The following is a 23,468-nucleotide window of genomic DNA, read 5'->3' as shown; positions in this document are numbered from 1 at the left end:
TAGACAGTAGTGGAAATTATAGACACTGCAGATCCTGTGTCCAGCTCCATTTTGAGGGGTTTGCCTTCGATATCTGGTGTCACCCATATTATGCTACTGCTGGGAGAAGTCACTGTGTTTAACTCCATTGTACCAATTAATCGTTCATCTGAATCACTGCCACTGTTCTCTGCTAGTGTATTCACCAACCCTTTAATTTTCTCAGTTTTACTGTTGTGACTGAATTTTGCGTTGCATGCTCTTTGAATGTGCCCCCTTCTACTGCATTTGTGACAAATTTCGTCTTTGAAACGGCAGTCCTCTGCTTTGTGACCATCTCTGTCACACCTGTTGCATTTTTCGGCCACACGGGGGCGCTGTCGACTGCGTGAAAACTTGTGCAGGGAAATTTGTGACAGGTCAGTACTTCTTTTACTTTGCAACTCAAATGCATCTTTAGTCACGATTTCCATAGCCACAGCAATTTCAACAGCCTTTGCAAACGTGAGCTCTGATTCTGTGAGCAAACGTTTTTGAATGTGTTCATGTTTCAGTCCACACACAAATCTATCCCTTAATGTGTCATTTAGGTTCTCTCCCAACTGGCAATGTTCAGACAGTTTCTTCAACACTGCTACATATGTACTAACACCCTCCCCCTCATTCTGATCTCTCTTGTGGAAACGAAAACGTTCCGCGATGAGGAGTGGTTTAGGTGATAGGTGATTTTGCAATATCTCCACAATCTCTGTGAATGTTTTATTTGAGGGCTTCAGAGGGGCAGTCAGATCTCTTAGCAAACTGTATGTTTTTGGGCCAATTAAACTCAACAACGCTGGTACTCTTTTGTTATCAGCAATGTCGTTTGCAATGAAGTACTGTTCCAGTCGTTCAATGTAAGTTGCCCAGTTTTCTTGCGTGTCATCAAACACATCTATTTTCCCGATGCTAGCCATTCTCTTTACCTCCGGCTCCACGGGTCTTTGATCTGCCGCCTCGTTCTCGTCAGCTCTCCCCTCGTCTTCACTGCTTGCTAGCTGTTGTGCTACAGGGTCAAAATCTTCCTCTCTTCCTACGAACTCCATCTGTATTCGTGATGCACACTGCAGGTAATCATCCTCGTCGCCATTGTAGTGTCTTAACACTTAGTACTTATTTATGTAATAAGAAAGACTCGGAATACAAGCAATTGAACTGGAGCTTCACATTTACTCAAACTAGTTAGTACCAGAATAACATAGAACAATACTGCGCATGACCAAGGGTGCTCCATCCTTAAAGGGGACATCAGTAATTAACAGAACATAACAAAAGTGAAGGAGTCCAGGTGAGTCCAATGAGCACCGATGCGCATAATGATGGTGAAAGGTGTCCGTAACGAAGGGCAGCCTAGTGTGGGAGCTGGCGTGACAGATTATCTCAATACAATACGTTCTGTGGTGGTGGGGCAGCCAGCATAGAATACAGAGCATAGGGGCTGGTAATGTTCTCTAGTTGCGCCATGATTGGCTGTTCTGTCACTTATGGGGACACTATATCACTGCAAAATTTAAATTCAATCCCCTTGAGTGCTGTCATAGACTTAAATTAGAAGTGCCCATCCAAGAAGGCTCAAGGTCATTGGTCACAGATCAAATGACGTCAAGTCACGTTATATCTACTGTAGCTTTGATTGGACTGATCATGTCAACATCATACTTTCAAAATCTTACCTAGCAAGCTAGACAAGCAGTCATCACCATGCATCACGTCGGCAATCTACTGGCAATCCTTTTCAATTCTTATCATAGAGAAATTATGGATTAAACGTATCGGTGCTCATCGGCCATTGGACATAAACATTACACAACAAGTTGAAAATTGCAAATTCAGCAATGAGTGCAAAGGCGTCATTGCAGCCACAAGTTCAATCCCAGGCTGTGTCACAGCTGGCTGTGACCGGGAGAATCATGAGGCGGTGTACCAATGGCCCAGCATCGTCCGGGTTAGGGGAGGGCTTGGCCGGCTGGGATGTCCTTGTCTCATCATTCTCTAGCAACTCCTTGTGGCGTGCCAGGCGCCTGCAAGCTAACTTCAGTCATCAGTTTGACAGTGTGTCAAGAAGCAGTGCGGCTTGGCTGTCGACCTTCGCTGAGTTCGTAGGGGAGTTGCAGTGATGAGACAAGATCACAAGGTGCCTTGCAAAAGTATTCATCCCACTTGCCATTTTTCCTATTTTGTTGCATTACAACCTTATTTGGATTTCATGTATGGACATACACAAAATAGTCCAAATTTGTGAAGTGAAATCAAAAATTCAAAAAATAACTTGTTTCAAAAATGTCAAAAATAAAATAAAAATGGAAAATTGGTGTGTGCATATGTATTCACCCCCTTTGCTAAGAAGCCCCTAAATAATTTAAATATATTGGAATGGCCTAGTCAAAGCCCAGCCCTCAATCCAATTGGGAATCTGTGGTATGACTTAAAGATCGCTGTGCACCAGCGGAACCCTTCCAACTTGTAGGAGCTGGAGCAGTTTTGCCTTAAGGAATGGGCAAAAGTCCCAGTGGCTATATGTGCCAAGCTTATAGAGACATACCCCAAGAGACTTGCAGCTGTAATTGCTGCAAAGGGTGGCTCTACAAAGTATTGACTTTGGGGGGGGGGTGAATAGTTATGCACACTCAAGTTTTCAGTTTTTTTTGTCTTATTTCTTGTTTGTTTCACAGTAACAAATATTTTACATCTACAAGGTGGTAGGCATGTTGTGTAAATCAAATGATACAAACCCCCCAAAAATCTATTTTAATTCCAGGTTGTAAGGCAACAAAATAGGAAAAATGCCAAGGGGGTGAATACCTTCGCAAGCCACTGTAACTACCAATTGGATAATATCAGGAAAAAGGAGGGTGTAACACCATGGGCCAGAAAAGTTTGAATACGTTGGCCATGCTGTCAATCGCGTTCAAAACAACTGGAAAATCAGAACTGGGAAATATCAGACTTCAGTGAGTTCAAGACAACTGGGAACTTGGATAAAACTAGTTCTGACTGGGAAAATATGGAAAATAATTTTGAAAGGTCATCCAACTCGAAATTCCAAGTCGGGATTTCGGGCCTCTTTCTAGAGCCCACATGAAGGACTGCCGCGCCACCTTCCTGTTCAAGTGAGCACAGCACAACAAGGTGGGTCCAAAAATGTATTGTATGCTGCTGTATAAGTGATGTAATATGCCAGGGAAATATCTATACTGTAGCCAGAAAAGTAATACTAAGTGTATGTTGCATAGTAAGCTGTTAGTAGCCCATGTGCCTCACCCTAATAATTTGGTCCCTTTCCTCCGTCATAACTTAGCCTACTGTTCTGACTTGATGGTGCACATGTAGCCTATAGCCTGTTTTAGAGAAATGTAATCCTCAAATATTGTAAGAGCTTTCATTGTCTGCTTATATGCCCCCTTTATTTATCCTATGGTTCTGACTTGGTGTACACGGAGAATACTGTAAGAACGGGCCATGTTCTGAATTCTGTCGCTGTACATTTCAAAAGTGCTGAACAAATAGTTATATTGACTACGTCGGTTATATTGACTACGTGTAAATGACTTAATCTAAATTACGGATTGCCTCTTATCCGCTTGTTGTTCCATTATAACATAGTTTGTACATCTCAATTGTCTCAAACCACATTTGTCAGAATTTTCACTTTTGGATAAATAGCGTGCCCAATTTCAACTTCCTGCTACTCATGCCAAGAATATAAGATATGCATAATATTTGGATGGAAAACACTCAAACTTTTGTTATTGACCAAATACTTATTTTCCACCATAATTTGCAAATAAATTCATTAAAAATCCTACAATGTGATTTTCTGGATTTTCTTTTCTCATTTTGTCTGTCAAAGTTGAAGTGTACCTATGGTGAAAATTTTTAAGTGGGAGAACTTGCACAATTGGTGGCTGACTAAATACTTTTTTGCCCCACTGTATTATTAGGATCCCCAATAGCTGTTGCTAAAGCAGCAGCTACTCTTTCTCGAGACATGAAACATGACATGATACAGAACATTAACAGACAAGAACAGCTCAATGATAGAGCTACATACATTTTAAAATGGCACACAATGCCTATATATCAATACATACACACAATGTCTAGGTCAAATAGGGGAGAGGCATTGTGCCATGAGGTGTTGCTTTATCTGTTTTTTTAAAAAAGGGTTTTCTGTTAATTTGAGCAATATGAGATGGCAGGGAGTTCCATGCAATTATGGCTTTATATATACAGTAATATTGTACGCTTTCTTGAATTTGTTCTGGATTTGGGGACTGTGAAAAGACCCCTGGTGGCATGTCTGGTGGGGTAAGTGAGTATGTCAGAGATGTGTGTAAGTTGACTATGCAAACAATTGGAATTGGGATATGCTTAACACCCCGGCCATCCTACAATCTAAACTAGATACTGTCAATCTCACCCAAATTATCAAGGAATTTATAGTCCTTGGTTCACTCCAGACATGACTGCCCTTGACCAGCACAAAAACATCCTGTGGAGTTCTGCACTAGCATCTAATAGTCCCCGCAATATGCAACTTTTCAGGGAAGTCAGGAACTAATATACATAGTCAGTTAGGAAAGCAAAGGCTAGCTTTTTCGAACAGAAATTTGCATCCCGCAGCACTAATTCCAAAACGTTTTGGGACACTGTAAAGTCCATGGAGAATAAGAGCACCTCCTCCCAGCTGCCCACAGGCTTGGAAACACTGTCACCACCGATAAATCCACGATAACATTTCACATTTCATTAAGCATTTCTCTACGGCTGGCCATGCTTTCCACCTGGCTACCACAATCCCGGCCAACAGCTCTGTACCCCCGATTCACGCAGTCTCCTCTGAACAGTTGATGTTGAGATGTGTCTGTTACTTGAACTCTGTGAAGCATTTATTTAGACTGCAATTTCTGAGGCTGGTAACTCTAATGAACTTATCCTCTGCAGCAGAGGTAACTCTGGGTCTTCATTTCCTGTGGTGGTCCTCATGACTGCCAGTTTCATCACTGCACTTGAAGAAACGTTCAAAGTTCTTGAAATGTTCCGTATTGACTGACCTTCATGTCTTAAAATAATGATGGACTGTCGTTTCTCTTCGCTTATTTGAGCTATTCTTACCATTATATGATATTTTACCAAATAGGGCGATCTTCTGTCTACCACCCCTACCTTGTCTCAACACAACTGGTTGGCTCAAACGCATTAAGAAGGAAATAAATTCTACAAATTAAATTTTAAAAGGCACACTAGGTGCATTCCAGGTGACGACCACATGAATGAAGCTGGTTGAGAGAATGCCAAGAGTGTGCAAAGCTGTCATCAAGGCAAAGGGTGGCTATTTGAAGAATCTCAAATCTAAAATATATTTGGATTTGTTTCACAATTTTTTGGTTACTGCATGATTCCATATGGGTTATTTCATAGTTTTGATGTCTTCACTGTTATTCTACAAAGTAGAAAATATTTTTAAAAAATACAGAAAAAACCCTTGAATGGTGTCCAAACTTTTACTGGTACTGTAAATAGAGGAAGAAATAATATAAATGAATAAGATGAAATAAAATTTGATTAATTAGTTAAATAATTGTTTATCTAATTATGTGTGCATTATTTATTTATCTATGAGTCCATTTTTTTATTCATTTATTTTTTAACTATGGCAGGTTTGGTCCAGCATACTCTTAAGATGCTTTTGGGAGACCAGGCCCTGATCATTTGCACAATCCTTCTGCAAAGTAGATAGATTGGAAGGCATGCATTGTGTATTGCTGTCTACTGAAGTGCCTCTAAAAAACAAGGTTTCAATGTATGTTTTCTCTGTCACCAAAAGGTGGTAGTGTTGCATAACATTTGTCATCCAGTTGACAGTTTTCAAAATGGAATCCAACGAGACATTCCAAACACAAAACACAGGTAAAAGAGAGTAATGTGAGCCCATAATGTGACATGTTAGCATGACAAATGGCTAGAATGTTCAGTAGCCGATATATGATACATGTTTTATCCTCTTAAGAGATCGCTGACAGTTGAGCAAGTTACACAGTTGTAATCCAAGCGTATTGGATTAAAATCAAATTGTATTTGTCACATGCTTACTTACAAGCCCTTAACCAACAATGCAGTTCAAAAAATATAGTTAAGAAAATATTTACTAAATAAAGTAAAAATATAAAATCCAAAACTAACACGAAAACTACATAACAATAGTAAGGACATATACAAGGTCAATGTGCAGGTTAGTCGAGGTAATTTGTAAAGTGACTATGCATAGATAATGGGGGGGGGGGGGGGGGGGGGTCAATGTAAAAGTCCGGGTGGCCATTTGATTAATTGTTCAGCAGTCTTATGGCTTGGGGGTTGAAGCTGTTAAGGAGCCTTTTGGTCCTAGACTTGACGCTCTGGTACCGCTTGCCGTGTGGTAGCAGAGAGAACAGTATGACTTGGTTGACTGGAGTCTTCAACAATTTTTTGGGCCTTCCTCTGACACCGCCTAGTATATAGGCCCTGGATGGCAGGAAGCTTGGCCCCAGTGATGTACTGGGCCGAACACACAACCCTCTGTAGCGCCTTACTGTCAAATGCCGAGCAGTTGCCATACCAGGCATACCAGGTGATGCAACCGGTCAGGATGCTCTCGAAGGTGCAGCTGTAGAATTTTTTGAGGATCTGGGGACCCATGACAAATATTTTCTGTCTCCTTAAGGGGAAAAGGTGTTGTCATGCTCTCTTCACAACAGTGTTAGTGTGTTTGGACCATGGTAGTTCGTTGGTGATGTGGACACCAAGGAACTTGAAGCTCTCGACCCGCTCAACTTCAGCCCCGTTGATGTTAATGTGGACCTGTTCGGCCCTCCTTTTGCTATAGTCCACAATCAACTCTTTTGTCTTGTTCACATTAAGGGAGAGGTTGTTGTCCTGGCAACACACTGCCAGGTCTCTGACCTACTCCCTATAGGCTGTCTCATCGCTGTCGGTGATCAGGCCTACCACTGTTGTGTCATCAGCAAACTTAATGAATGTGTTGGAGTCGTTCTTGGCCACGCAGTCGTGGGTGAACAGGGAGTACAGGAGGGTACTAACCACGCACCCCTGAGGGGCCCCAGTGTTGAGGATCAGCACGGCAGATGTGTTGATGCCTACCCTTACCACCTGGGTTCAGCCAGTCAGGAAGTCCAGGATCCAGTTGCAAAGGGAGGTGTTTAGTCCCAGGGTCCTTAGGTTAGTGATGAGTTTTGTGGGCCCAATGGTGTTGAACGCTAAGCTGTAGTCAATGAACAGCATTCTCACATAGCTATTCCTTTTGTCCAGGTGGGAAAGGGCAGTGTGGAGTGCGATTGAGATTGCATCATCTGTGGATCTGCTAGGGCATTATGCGAATTGGAGTGGGTCTAGAGTTTCCGGCATGATGGTGTTGATGTGAGCCATGACCAGCCTTTAACAAAGCACATCATAGCTACCCACATGTGTGCTATGGGGTGGTAATCATTTAGGCAGGTTACCTTCTCTTTCTTGGGCACAGGGACTATGGTGGTCTGTTTGAAACATGTAGGGATTACAGACTCAGTTAGGGAGAGGTTGAAAATGTCAGTGAAGACACATTTGCCTGTTGGTATGCACATGCTTTGAGTACACATCCTGGTAATCCACCTGACCCCGTGGCTTTGGGAATGTGTACCTGTTTAAAGGTCTTGCTCACATCGGCTACAGAGAGCGTGATCCCTCAGTTGTCTGGAACAGCTGGTGCTCTCATGCATGCTTGAGTGTTGCTTGCCTCGAAGCAAGCATAAAAGGCATTTAGCTCATCTGGTAGGCTCACGTCCCTTTCCCTCACGTGTCCCTTTGTAGTCCGTAATATTTTTCGAGGCCTGCCACATCCGACAAGCATCAGAGCTGGTGTAGTAGGATTTAACCTTAGTCCTGTATTGACGCTTTGCCTGTTTGATGGTTCATCTGAGGGCATAGCGGGATTTCTTATAAGCATCCTGATTAGTGTCCCACTCCTTGAAAGCAGCAGCTCTAGCCTTTAGCTCGGTGCGGATGTTGCCTGTAATCCATGGCTTCTGGTTGGGAATTATACGTATGGTCACTGTAGGGACGACGTCGTCGATGCACTTATTGATGAATGCGGTGACTGAGGTTGTATACTGCTCAATTCCATTGGATGAACCCAGGAACATATTCCAGTCTGTGCTAGCAAAATAGTAATGTAGCATAGCATCCGAGTCGTCTGACCCCTTCCATATTGCGTGAATCACTGGTACTTTCTGCTTTTTTTCAGTTGAGCATCTATCTAAAGTGACAACCATCCAATGTTTGTGACAGATCTATCACCTGCCAAATGTAACCCCTGCACATAGAACCCCTGCTTCCCTCCATCAGGTGGAGGTGACACATGACAATGTGGGCAAACTCCTGCTGTTCGGTGATCATGATCCACCTTGTACTCCCGCGGCTCTGCACATGCCTGCAGCCGAAACTCAATGTTGATACCCTACAGAGAAACTTTCAGATCCGCTTAATTTGGTTGATGTTATATAGGCTACAGTATAATGTTACATAAAATGTAAAATGTTTTCACAGTGGTGGCCCTGAACCTGCATGGAAAGTGGTGGTCTTTAAATTATGTTCAAGACTTCCAGCAAATCCAGATCTGGTCTTGTGATGGTATGTTATTTTCATTTGCGCTTATGTCCTCTATGGTAAGTAATTGGCAATGGTGTCACTAAATATAGGACTTCCCATTACCTTCATGTTTAGATGGGATAGGTGCACATATATTAAATATAATACCGTAAATGCTATGTTTTTACATGGTTATTACATCTAAAGGGTGCATGTAATAACATGCAAAGGCCCCTCCATACCCATAAATACATCAAATGAGGTTTTAAACAACTGAATGGGTTTTTTATCTATGTGTTTAGGATGTGGCTTAGATGTGTAGGTCATTCACAGGGAAAGTCTGTTACAGAAAGATATACTGTTCCTGCTTAGATTATTTTGGGAGTTTGGGAAAGGTTGGGGAAGAGATTTAATTCTGAGGGAATTTGGCAAAATTCTATGGCACAATGGAGAGGCAGTTGGATTCTGCACCATCAAAAAGAAAGGTAAAGCATTGTGTTTGATTCCAATTTGCTGCCAGGTCTTTTGATCAATCAGATCAGATCTGAAAAAGATCTGATGTGAAAATATCTGATGTGATTGGTCAAAAAACAATTAATGAGGGAAAAAAAATCTGAATTGGGCTGCCTATGTAAACGCAGTCAAAGGGCCCGTTTCACAGCTAATGCGAGGTGACGCAACAACTAATGGGTGAGTGTTACATCATCGACTGTGTACTCGATTGACAAATTGCTATTACATATGGTTAGCTGATACTTAAAATACCAATCCAGGCGTCACTAGATTTGTCAGGCATCAGCAAATTCTAAGCATAGGAAAATGCCCATCGATTCTCATCGCAATTTCTATTTAGAACAGGGAGTGTTGCTATGTCAACACATGTTATGTGGTTACCTGATATTGAAAATAGTAAGGCTGCACAGGAAGTTGTGAAAATCAAAACCATTACCTTATGCTCTTGGTTTACACAAAAGGCTCTGTATTGTACATGTTGAATTTGGGTGAGACAGAATTAGGGGAAAGTGTCACATTCAATCATCCCATTCCTGTTTTCAAGTCAATCATTTAAAAAGCTAAACAGTGTAGGGAGGAATACATTTTTCTGTTGCATATGTTTTAAATCATTTTGTCAAAGCAACATAATGTATAATTGGCTCTTTCAGGAAGTCTGTGTGATGGATGCACAAATCAAAGCTATCAGCTTCCTGTTCTTGGCACTGTGCGTGGGGACTCAGTGGAGGAGGAAAGGTATGGCACTGCAGATCCTGACAGACTAAAACATCCTTCCCCAATGAGGAAGTGATAGGAATCAGCTGTACCATATCCCCAAGCATGATTAAAGGTGGGTCAGTATTATAAATTCAAAGGTCAATTATGTCAATGCTGGTTGTACCATGGAAAGATCGCTAAATTTATATTAGTACAAAGTCAGGCAGTGGCGTGTATTCATGGATGCCAAGGAAAGCCAGGCTTACCCAGAATATTTGACCTATAAAAAAATACTAAATAATTTATCTTATCTTTATCTTTATCTGTCTATCTCTGTTTTTGTCAATTCGCAAGTGGCTGAATTGCACCGGAGAAATCATCTGAGCGAGGGAAACAGCACCCCTCTGTCTCAGTATGTGTAGCCCATGTTTCTGATGCTGTCTGGACCAAAGTAATATAATGTATAACTGTTGCCACAGTAGCATTTGATTGAGGGATGCCAGCAAGCATTTGACCTCCCTTGATAACATGATGAAACCCGCACACTGCTCTTTCTAGTCTCAGTTCTCTTTATTAAGTTTTTCATATCGACCTCAAGGCCTTCATCAGAGCTTTTATGAGTATTTTTCATTTTCACCCTTATATAGACATTGTAGCCTCCCTTGATAAAAAAAATAAATAATAATAATTAGCCAATCAGTGTTGAGCTGAGCTCAACTGTGGGTTGTCCCCGTGCAGCAAAACACCCCCCAAAGGAGGCCAGTTTGGATTTGGCTTCAGACCAATCAAATCACTTCCTTTGCAAAACGTCATTTTCAGAAAAACTTGTCTGTTTCTGGTCTGCTTGTGTCAATGTCCTGCAGTAGCTATCTTGATAAATCGGCCCTTTCCTAAACCATGGATGGAGATGGGGATTTGGCTTAATGACTTAATTCTCTGTACCATACATTAATATGTTGTGCCACTGGCCTGAGACAATTAAACTTAAATATGTAGCCTAGATATAGCCTAGTAGGCTCACATTAACTAGTTAGCTAGCTAACTTAGCTGGTTCATTGCTGCCCATGCGAGGAAGTCAGGCAAGCAAGCATTTTAGCTAAGTAGCTTATGACAACAAAAACTAAGAGTGTCCTGTATGTATGTACATTGCCATAGACTGTTTTGCCAGTATGAAAGAGAGGAGGATGGCATTGGCTTTAAACTAGTCTACAAGTACCATGTCTACAAGTAGCATGAGTAAAAAAAAAAATAATGTTTTACTTGCACACACACACACACACACACACACACACACACACACACACACACACACACACACACACACACACACACACACAGAAATCAGTACCATGGATAACCACATGATATTTAGCAACATTGATTGGACTAACTTGTTTTTGGTATCTTTAAGATTGTTTTCAGTGTAATAAACTAAGCATATATAGCCTTGTTGAATTGATGATGTTTAAGTTGAAGTGGTGCTGGAATAGCGGAGGCAGTGCTCCTGTTGACTTTGTGCTGACTTGCGGTAACTCTGTGGTTCTAAATCAGTAGTTGTTTGGTAAACTGTTGAAAGCCCTAACTTGCTTGACTGTTATATAACTATTTGAATGCAATATTTTCTTTGTGGACTTCACTGGACAGATGTTGCTTTCCGGTTTTGTGATGAAACAAATGTGTAGTTGAATTTATTCCGCCACTGTGTGTCTTTTTGTTGTCACCGCATTGTATATCACGTGGCGCATGAACGAATCAGTTATAGAGCAAACAACGCAATTATCAGAACATACAGTACCATTGAAAAGTTTGGACACACCAACTCATTCAAGGGTTTTTCTTTATTTTTACTATTTTCTACATTGTAGAATAACAGTAAAGACATCAAAACTATGAAATAACCCATATGGAATCATGTAGTAACTAAAAAAGTGTTAAACAAATCAAAATACATTTTATATTTGAGATTCTTCAAAGTAGCCACCCTTTGCACACTCTTGGCATTCTCTCAACCAGCTTCATGAGGTAGTCACCTTGAATGCATTTCAATTAACAGGTGTGCCTTCTTAAAAATTAATTTGGGGAATTTATTTCCTTCTTAATGCATTTCAGCCAATCAGTTGTGTTGTGACAAGGTGGGGGGTATACAGAAGATAGCCCTATTTGGTAAAAGGCCAAGTCCATATTATGGCAAGAACAGCTCAAATAAGCAAAGAGAAATGACAGTCCATCATTACTTTAAGACATGAAGGTCAGTCAATACGGAAAATTTCAAGAACTTTAAACGTTCTTTCAAGTGCAGTCGCAAAAACCATCCAGCGCTATGATGAAACTGGCTCACATGAGGACCGCCACAGGAAATGAAGACCCGGAGTTACCTCTGCTGCAGAGGATAAGTTCATTAGAGTTACCAGCCTCAGAAATTGCAGTCTAAATAAATGCTTCACAGAGTAACAGACACATCTCAACATCAACTGTTCACAGGAGACTGTGTGAATCAGGCCTTCATGGTTGAACTGCTGCAAAGCATCCAGTACTAAAGGACACCAATAAGAAGAGGAGACTTGCTTGGGCCATGAAACACGAGCAATGGGCATTAGACCGGTGGAAATCTGTCATTTGATCTGATGAGTTTTTTGGATTCCAACCACCGTTTCTTTGTGGGACACAAAGTAGGTGAACGGATGACCTCTGCATGTGTAGTTCCCACTGTGAAGCATAGAGGAGGTGGTGTGATGGTGTCGGGGTGCTTTGCTGGTGACACTGTCTGTGATTTATTTAGAATTCAAGGCACACTTAACCAGCATGGCTACCACAGCATTCTGCAGCGATACACAACAGGACAATGACTCAACACGACAATGACCCAACACACCTACAGGCTGTCTAAGAACTATTTGACCAAGAAAGAGAATGATGGAGTGCTGCATCTGAAACCATTGAGATGGTTTTGGGATGAGTTGGACCGCAGAGTGAAGGAAAAGTAGCCAACAAGTGTCCTTCAAGAAAATGTCCTTCAAGACAGTTGGAAAAGCATCCTGGGTGAAGCTGGTTGAGAGACTGTGCTAAGCTGTCATCAAGGCAAAGTGTGGCTACTTTGAACAATCTCAAATATAAAATATATTTTGATTTGTTTAGCACTTTTTGGGTTACTACATGATTCCATATGTGTTATTTCATAGTTTTGGTGTCTTTACTATTATTAGAAAATTGTAAAAAAAATAAAAAATAAAAACTTGAGTGAGTAGGTGTGTCTAAACATTTGACTGGTACTGTAGGTTGCAATATGCATTTTTTACTGGCTTGGCTACCTCAGTGATTTTACCCACACACTGCTACTGCAATCAGGTACGTTTTTGGGGCTGCCACTCATGTTTCAGTTTAGAGATGGCACACGCTATCACTAGGTTGAATGCACAACAATTTATGGTGTGTTTTGAAGGACTGTTTACCTAGTCCCAAACCGAGATATCTTGGAGCCAGGAGAGGATGGGTAGAGTTCACATTAGCTGTACTTTATTTTACAGGAAGGGACTAACCTAATGGATCTTTAAACATAGACCCACACTTTTAGATGACACTACATTTTAAATAATGCTAGCCAGCTTGTCATCTTCAAAAATGTTGAGGTAACACTTTCAGATCAAATGGAACCATGTTACACACCATGTTACACCCTGTTACACCATGTTCCAAAATGTTAACAATGTGAGGTTTTCTCAATGAACATGTACATATTACCTCAACCTACCTGTTCCCCCGCACATTGACTCGGTACCGGTACCCCCTGTATACAGCCTTGCTATTGTTGTTTTATTGTGTTTTTAAATGTTTTACTTTATTTTATTTAGCAAATATTTTCTTACAACTCTTATTTTCTGAACTCTGCATTGTTGGCTAAGGGCTTATAATTAAGCATTCCACAGTAAGGTCTACTACACCTGTTGTATTCGGCATATGTGACAAATAACATCTGATTTGATTTACAGTAAATCCTTTATGGAAAATTCAGGACAAATTCAGGACAACATCAAAGTTACCCCATTCAACCCACAGTGATATTGTATTCAGCCCACTGGGTACACACTGGTTGAAACAACATAGTTTCCAAGTCATAACAATGAAATTATGTTGAACCAATGTGGAATAGATGTTGAAATGACTTCTTTACAAATTGGGAAGTCTCAATTCCAGGAAACTGTCCATTGTATGTCTCCTACTCCTCTCCAGTGTGCAGGAAATACCTGTTGATGTGCCAGAAACAAAGGGATCGGCTCTGTGAGGAGGAGGTTCCTGGGGGCTGACGCCAGAGATGGAACACATTGCTGAACATACAGCTCAACCGCAACACAAACAGAGGCCATTTCTAGGTCTGAATCAGGGTGCACCAAGGCAAACGTTGCGTGTTAATGTTAGACAGACAGACATCACTATAAACATAACATGGTCTCTGAATTGTAAGACAAGAAAGCACACCTTGAAAGCATTCCGCTTGTGAATAGGATTATGTTTAATTATCTTATGTTAGGATTTTATAGCTTTTTTATTTCCATGTTAGTTTCATTCATTTTCAGTGTGAAGTATCTTTGTAAAGTGGGGTTGTCTTTGTAGGTTCAAGTGAGAAGCAATGTCCAACAACATTGAAGAAGAAGCGAAACAATAACATTTGAGAAAAAAATCTGACTTTTGCCTGGACATACAATGTGTTTTAGTGACTTGGGGTCCATAACAACAAATTTAGCAACCACTGGATCTTGTAATTAAGACCATTTCTAAGATGTAGGAGGAAAAAATGCCTTGTATACATGGGTTAGGGAATCAATGTGTAATCAAATATTTTCCATCTGATTTAGCCTACTTTTCTGAGTAATGTGTATTCATGACTGTACTATCTGCCTCTTGCCTAACACTTCCTTCAAGTAGTCACCTGATTATAGGTTTGCTGATGGGTTGGCTGCCGCCAGTGATGCAGCATCTTGTGATCACCACAGTAGTAAAAGAGTGAAGCCACCGGCAGACAAGGCCGACAGGAGTGCTAATTCCAAACGGATTGGGACATTAGATTAAATCTGAGCACAGATGGAACATGGTCCTCAGAAGACTTCGGGTCATGGGTTTGATACAGTATGTCATTTGTAGAAGGACATACAAGGTCATTTGTGTCACTTGTGATTTTGAGCAACTGTAAGGTGTTGACTAAGGCTAGAATAATGGATTTTCAAAACTAAGTTTATAATTTTGTGACCTGAATTGCAGATATGTCAGTTTTATATTCTGCTTAATAAATGTATAAGATCCTCACTGCGGTTACATGGGTTTATGTTTCTACATGTTTACTGCTTTGTATTCATTCTGTCCTGCCATCTCATGACTGTAATTGGATGTTAAAAGTAAGTGGCTTTGCAGGGCAACCTTAAAGGCCCAATGTAGTCAAAACGTGGTTTTTCTGTGTTTTATACATACACTATATGGCCAAAAGTATGTGTACACCTGCTCGTCAAACATCTATTTCCTAAATCAACTGCAATAATATAGAGTTGGTTCCCCCTTTGCTGCTATAACAGCCTCCACTCTTCTGGGAAGGCTTTCCACTAGATGTTGGAACATTGCTGTGGGGTCTTGCTTCTATTCAGCCATAAGAGCATTAGTGAGGTCGGGCACTGATGTTGAGCGATTAGGCCTGGCTCGTAGTCGGCGTTCCAATTCATCCCAAAGGTGTTCAATGGGGTTTAGGTCAGGGCTCTGTGCAGGCAAGTCAAGTTTTTCCACACCGACCTCGACAAACCATTTCTGTATGGACCTTGCTTTCTGCAGGGGGGGGATTTTATTCCTCCTCCACAAAACTTTACAGTTGGCACTATGCATTCGGTCAGGTAGCGTGCTCCTGGCATCTGCCAAATCCAGATTCGTCCCTCGGACTGTCAGATGGTGAAGCGTGATTCATCAGTCCAGAGAGCGCTTTTCCACTGCTCCACACCCCTCCAGCTGACACTTAGCATTGCACATGGTGATCTTAGGCTTGTGTGCGGCTGCTCGAACATGGAAACCCATTTCACGAACAGTTCCTCTGATGATGTTGCTTCCAGAGGCAGTTTGGAACTCGTTAGTGTTACAACCGAGGACAGATGATTTTTACGCGCTACGCACTTCAGCACCATTTCGCGGCTGAACCGTTGTTGCTCCTAGACATTTCCACTTCACAAGAAAAAGCCCTTACAGTTGACCGGGGCAGCTCTTACAGGGCTGAAATGTGATAAACTGACTTGTTGGAAAGGTGGCATTCTATGACAGTGCCACGTTGAAAGTCACTGAGCTCTTCAGTACGGACCATTCTACTGCCAATGTTTGTCTATGGAGATTGCATGGCTGTGTTCGTGATTTTATACACCTGTCAGCAATGGATGTAGCTGAAATAGCAGAATCCACTAATTTGGGTGTCCACATACTTTTGAACATGTAGTGTATTTCCACAATATGAGGTTGGAATAACCCTGTGAAATTGTGAAAATTATGATAATACCCTTTTAGTGTAAGAGCTGTTTGAAAAGACCACCTGAAACTTCAGCCTGTTCTGGTGGGATAGAGTTTTGGCCTGACTGATGGAACCACCAGGCGGTAAATTAGTTAATAGACCAATAAGAATAAGAGTTCCAAACCTCTGTGCCAACCTTTCAACAGCTAGTTTTCAGTTTGCCCTTCCCCACTCAGACCTCTCCTAGAGAGTCCTAGCAAAATTCTTGCTAGAAGAATTGCTCTTTGCTAAGAAGCTATTTTTGTTTCTTTTTGACCATTGTAATTGAAAACAGTCACAGTAAGGTACTTAATTGTTACCCAGAAATGATTTCATATTGAGATGAAAACTTTGGCATGGACCGTTAATACCAGTGGCGGTCAGTTCCGTTTATGATGAGGGAGGACTTTTTTTTTTTTCATGAGCATGGCCTTATTTCTATTACAGCATGATGGAAGACTGTCATTCATATTCCATTCACCCAGTTCAATGTAACATCGATAGGTTTAGGCTACTACATGATACTCAAGTTTTCCCTATACCCATCATGAGGTTGCTACAACCTAGCCTGTGAATGAAAGTTTACAACTTAGGTGCACACAGGTCGAGAGAAAAAGTTGAGATGACAGTGACACATGGACAGACGGGGACACATTCAATACCGCCTTTCACACTCTTGCCTGTATCTAGCTTATCTAGGGTGTAATCATTAGTCTAACAGTTGCAGACAAGAGTTTCAATTGGACAAATTCAGGTATTTTTATCCGTGTTTGGTTTGCTTTTGTTTTTAAGAAACGTTTTTTTAACAGAATCAGCGAAGTGAATACACCCCTGATCACGCGTAAACAGTTCACTTTCATAGCAGCCACATTGTATTCATTTTAGCCTCTATGCACTCTCCTCCTCTCACCTTTTCCCTTCATTTGTGGACTTCAATGAACAACACACCTGCTGTTTTTGATCAGTCAAAAAAAATCCCAAGCCAAACCATGTTATAACTGCTACACACGCCTACATTGTTGTCCCCATATTAGCTAAAGGAACATCTTCGTCAACATAGCTAATAGAACTAATGCGTTAGTAAACCTGCTACAATCATGCAATAACGTTACTGCAAACATGCAACATAACGTTACAGAGTATAGTCAGTAAGCAGTTACATCGACGGGCCACCGTGGCAATACATTTATAAAACCAAAAGCTTACCTTGACTTGGAAGAGTTCCAGTGTTGTGCTGAATAGTCATAGCCAGCTAGCTAACGTAGCATCCCTCTGTTTGAGCCGGGTGTTTGAGTAACTAAACTAGCCAGCTGCATTTGTTAGCTAAGTAAGTGAAATTAAGAAATTAATTTGTTATACCTCTGATATGAGGATGGGGACAACCCAATCTTCTCATTATGAACAGGTTTATTCTGCAAGGATGTATTCTGATAAATTCAGCTCATTATTTGAGGCAATTGAGAGAGATAGAGAGGAAGCAAGAACTCGTGCATTAACAGCACTGCAAAATTGTATACAGTAGCCTACAATACTTTTCTCCTAGTGGTCTAGTTGTCCTATTAGAGGGAATGTTGGTTGATGTTTCACGCCATGTTATTACTGACATCAACAAATGTAAACTGACATTATGGAATAACCTCAATTAAATATGATGAGTCTGTTATTGTTATAAGGCTATTTTATTTTTTTAATTGTTCTACTCTACTGCTATCCAGTAGTCCTACTGTTGGCTGTTTGTACTATGAAAGTATGACTGCATGAGGACCTAGGCCTACTTGGATTTCTAGGACTCCTAATTTGTCCGTTTACAACATATTGTGCTGATTTGGCAGGGACATTTCTGTTTCATACATCAAAAGCAGTCAAATCCACTAGAGTAAATGTGATGCTAAAGGAATGGAAATAGAACCAAACTTCAGTGATACCAAAAAGGTCAACACAGGTAATCTCGTCATCATTCAGTGAGTATTCCTATCCACTTCATAGAATGATATGAATAATCTTACAGTCGGATGATTCACAGATTATTTTGTTTAAAGATATCTTATTGGTACACTTTACACTGAGACACCTATAAAGGGCTCATCACAGCTCCTCCAAGGACTCTCAGAATAATGTAAAAATGTACGTGCATGCATTTGCCACGATACTGTATTTTTTGTAAAACGACTCTAGTGGTGCTGTCTGTTGGTTACTACCACCATGCAGAGGTGGAGGAGAGATTGACCGCCTCACTGAGGTCCAGCTGGAAAACCTAGTGACCAAGGAGGATCTGGTGAATGTGACAGGGAAAAACTGTCCCAGTGGGACCTACACTTTTTGGCACCCAGAGGGAGAGATAGACAAGATCGAACTAGAAACAGGCCAGGACATTCGACTGAAAACCAAAGGCAATGGTCAATTCAAATCAATTTTTATTTGTCACATGTGCCGAATACAACGTGTAGACCTTACAGTGAAATTCTTACTTACAAGTCCTTAACCAACAATGTCAGAATAATAGTAGAGAGAATGATTTATTTCAGCTTTTATTTCTTTCATCACATTCCCAATGGGTCAGAAGTTCACATACATTCAATTAAGATTTGGTAGCATTGCCTTTAAATTGTTGAACTTGGGTCAAACTTTTTGTGTAGCCTTCCACAAGCTTCCCACAATAAGTTGAGCGAATTTTGGCCCATTCCTCCTGATAGAGCTGGTGGAACCGAGTCAGGTTTGTAGGCCTCCTTGCTCGCACACACTTTTATTGTCCTTAAGCCATTTTGCCACAACTTTGGGAGTATGCTTGGGGTCATTGTCCCATTTGGAAGACCAATTTGCGACCAAGCTTTAACTTCCTGACTGATGTCTTGAGACGTATCTTCAATATAGCCACATCATTTTCCTCAGTCATGATGCCATCTGTTTTGTGAAGTGCACCAGTCCCTCCTGCAGCAAAGCAACCCCACAACATGATGCTGCCACCCCCGTGCTTCACGGTTGGGATGGTGTTCTTCAGCTTGCAAGCCTCCCCCGTTTTCCTCCAAACATAACAATGGTCATATGGCCAAACGGTTCTGTTTGTTTCATCAGACCAGAGGACATTTCTCCAAAAAGTATGATCTTTGTCCCCATGTGCAGTTGCAAACCGTAGTCTGACTTTTTTATGGCGGTTTTGGAGCAGTGGCTTCTTCCTTGCTGAGCGGCCTTGTAGGTTATGTCGATATAGGACTCATTTTTACTGTGGATATAGATACTTTTATACTTGTTTCCTCCAGCAACTTCACAAGGTCCTTTGCTGTTCTGTGATTGGTTTGCACTTTTCACACCAAAGTAAGTTCATCTCTAGGAGACAGAACACGTCTCCTTTCTGAGCGGTATGGCGGCTGCGTGGTCCCATGGTGTTTATACTTGCGTACTATTGTTCATACAGATGAGCGTGATACCTTCAGGCATTTGGAAAAAACTCCCAAGGATGAACCAGACTTGTGGAGGTCTACAATTTATTTTCTGAGGTCTTGGCTGATTTCTTTTGATTTTCCCATGATGTCAGGCAAAGAGGCACTGAGTTTGAAGGTAGGCCTTGGAATGCATCCATAGGTACACCTCCAACTGACTCAAATTATGTCAATTAGCCTCTAAAGCCATGACGCCTCTAAAGCCAAGAAGCTTCTAAAGCCATGACATCACTTTCTGGAATTTTCCAAGCTGATTAAAGTTACAGTCAACTTAGTGTATGTAAACTTCTGACTCACTGGAATTGTGATACAGTGAATCATTAGTGAAATAATCTGTTTGTAAACAATTGTTGGAAAAATTACTTGTGTCATGCACAAAGTAGATGTCCTAACCAACTTACCAAAACTATAGTTTGTTAACAAGAAATTTGTGGTGACTCCAACCTAAGGGGAAGTAAACTTCATGACTTCAAATGTACATGGCGGTAGAGTTCAAGGGACTATGCATAGACAATAAACAGAGTAGCAGCAGCATAAAAGAGGGGTCTGGGTAGCTTTTCAGGAGTCTTATGGCTTTGGGGTAGAAGCTGTTAAGAAGCCTTTTGGAACTAGACTTGGCGCTCCAGTACCGCTTGTCGTGCAGTGGCAGAGAAAACAGTCTATGACTAGGGTGGCTGGAGTCTGACAATTTTTAGGGCCTTCCTCTGGACACCACCTGGTACAGGTGTTCTGGATGGCAGGAAGCTTGGTCCCTGGGATGTACTGGGCCGTACGCACTACCCTCTGTAGTGCCTTGCGGTCAGAGCCTGAGCAGTTGCCATACCAGGCAGTGATGCAACCAGTCAGGATGCTCTCGATGTTGCAGCTGTAGAACCTTTTGAGGCGGAATACGCTTTGTTGAGGATCAGCGTGGCAGATGTGTTGTTACCTACCCTTACCACCTGGGGGCGGCCCGTCAGGAAGTCCAGCATCCAGTTGCAGAGGGAGTTGTTTAGTCCTAGGGTCCTAAGCTTAGTGATGAGCTTTTATTGCCCATTAATTTGTAAGTTCAATGTTCCTTTGAAAAGTAGAGAACTCAGATTTTCATGTTAAAATACATGTCAAACAAAAACCAATGATGTCAAAGTTAAACAAACCAAATATGCACAAGGACTTATTTGAACTATTTCCATGCAGATGCAAATGTTGGTAACAAAATGACAGTTGAAAAATAAAACGTACTTTGCTTACCTAAATGATTCCAATGCATAGAAAACTTACATAAACACATTCACTTCAAGAACAGTACAGATGCAAAGTTTGGGAACAAAATGACAGTTTGTGCTGTTTGTGACTTTATTCTGTTACTTTGCATTTGCACTGTTCTTCAAGTAAATGTGTTTGTAAGATTTTCTGTGCAAATTGTTAAAAGTTGTCCTTGTGCACAGAGTTGTATGGTTTGTTTAACTTTGTAGTCATTGGTTTTTGTTGAGCATACATTTTGAAGTGAATAATCTGAGTCTCAGCACCACTCTGTCACTGTGGAATTTCCAAGCTCTTAGTACTAACAGCATTGTGTACTTAGTTGTCATCTGCCCTTTCAGTTTCCTTGGCCAAAGTCGATGGAGGCACAGTGACCGAGTGCAATTTGGCAGGCGACGAAAAGGCAGGAGCATCGTGGACAGACAAAATAATGGCCAACAAATCAGATGTCAGCAACGGGATGGGTAAGAGGAGCAGGGGATTTCTGAAGCACAATTTATTTGCTTTCCTCACATATTTAGTCCTTGTTTACAGTAATCACATAGGGAATAATTTAGGTAATCAATGTACGTTTAACTTTTCACCTTGTTATCTTTGGGAAAACATGCCAAATTTTATCTACAGCACAGATATGATCTACAGCAGCGATGGGCAACTGGTGGCCCATGGGCCCTTGGATGAAATTATTTACTGTTGTGAGTTAGAATAGTTGGTTATACATCAGCAGTTTCTCTTATGTCAGTCACTGATAGTCAGTTAATTTGTCCATGTCAGCTAACATTTTTTAGATTGTAAGTTAGTTTAGTAGCCAGTTATCTAAACTTATCATGGTCGAATTACTGGACCGGGGGTCACCCATAGATTTGTTAGTCAGTCTCACTCAGATATCATATTAAAAACTGCAAACATTTCTCTCCACCCTATGGCAAAATGTGTAGAATTGCAGGAAATTTGCTGTAAAACTAATTATTTTCCTCTCTGTCCCATGGCAAAATGTGTAGAATTACACTACTGGTCAAACGTTTGGACACACCTACTCATTCAAGGGTTTTTCTTTATTTGTACTATTTTCTACATTGTATAATAATAGTGAAGACATCAAAACCATGAAATAACACCTATGGAATCATGTAGTAACCAAAAAAAGTGTTAAACAAATCTAAATATATTTGAGATTTTTCAAATAGCCACCCTTTGCACACTCTTGGCATTCTCTCAACCAGCTTCATGAGGTAATCACCTGGAATGCATTTCAATTAACAGGTGTGCCTTCTTAAAAGTTAATTGGTGGAATTGCTTTCCTTCTTAATGCGTTTGAGCCAATCAGTTGTGTTGTGACAAGGTAGGGGGGTATTCAGAAGATAGCCCTATTGGTATTATAGTTTTGATGTCTACACTATTATGTATAAAATAGCAAAAAATAAAAGAAAAACCCTTGAATGAGTAGGTGTTAAAACTTTTGACCAGTAGTGTATATCAAACTTGTTTTGAAACTGCAACATTCTCTACACCCTATTGCAAAATGTGTAGAATTGCACAAAATGTACTCTAAAACTTAAAACAATTCTCTCCGCTGTCAAGAGGAGGGCCAAGTAGGGGAAGATGTGGGTACGCAGACCCGCGAGCAACTGCGGGCCCTCATGAGTTCAGATTTTTTGTGGTCCCCACACCCATCACAGTTGCCCATCCCTGATCTACAGTCTAGTCACTGAACATAAATTATAGCTTTTTCTCTGTACTGTATATCTTTTATGACACCCCATTTCAATGTTTGGCCCCTATCACCCCTATTTGACTGCCATTTCTATCTTAGGATGATTGGGGAGATGAATAGAATTGCACAGCGTCCAACGTTGCTTGTGCAGCATATGCACACAGAAGAAGAAGTGAGGCGTTTAATTTTTAATGTTGTTTTTTATTCTGCATGTAATATAGACTCTACAAGACGCTGACAAATCTTGGTATTGCAGAGTACTTTTGATATAGGGGTGTAAAGCCTCTCTTTGGTAATCATCATACATGCTTTACCCCCTCTACTAATCGCTCTATTGAAAATGCATCATTGTCTGTAGAAGGGTACAAATCACATCTATAAGGCTAACCTTGTAATAAAGCTAATGGCAATTTATTGGATGGTGTTGTTGTTCTAATGACGTGTCATCCAAAATGTAAACCATCACTTGGGTAAGAGTGATCATGCAAGGATGGAGTTATAGCTTTGACTAGTAGAGTAGTAAACGTTGCCTGCTAATCAGAATATCTGCATGTGTAAATGTGTGAAGTAGCCACTTTACAGTGGGGCAAAAAAGTATTTAGTCAGCCACCAATTGTGCAAGTTCTCCCACTTAAAAAGATGAGAGAGGCCTGTAATTTTCATCATAGGTATACTTCAACTATGACAGACAAAATGAGAAAAAATCCAGAAAATCAAATTG

At 40.9% G+C, this 23,468-nt stretch overlaps 2 pseudogenes; both read left to right on the top strand.

The window, feature by feature from the left end:
• Nucleotides 1-4,314: 4,314 nt before the first annotated feature.
• On the top strand, nucleotides 4,315-14,253 carry LOC149985468 (protein FAM169B-like; annotated as a pseudogene).
• A 33-nt stretch (nucleotides 14,254-14,286) lies between these two features.
• Nucleotides 14,287-22,745, top strand: LOC110532163 (arpin-like; annotated as a pseudogene).
• The last annotated feature ends 723 nt before the right edge of the window (nucleotides 22,746-23,468 follow it).

This window comes from Oncorhynchus mykiss, chromosome 1 (assembly GCF_057628025.1).
Source record: "Oncorhynchus mykiss isolate SJ-2025 chromosome 1, ASM5762802v1, whole genome shotgun sequence".
In the NCBI taxonomy this organism is placed as follows: Eukaryota; Metazoa; Chordata; class Actinopteri; order Salmoniformes; family Salmonidae; genus Oncorhynchus; species Oncorhynchus mykiss.
This window is presented reverse-complemented; position numbering and strand designations above follow the sequence as displayed.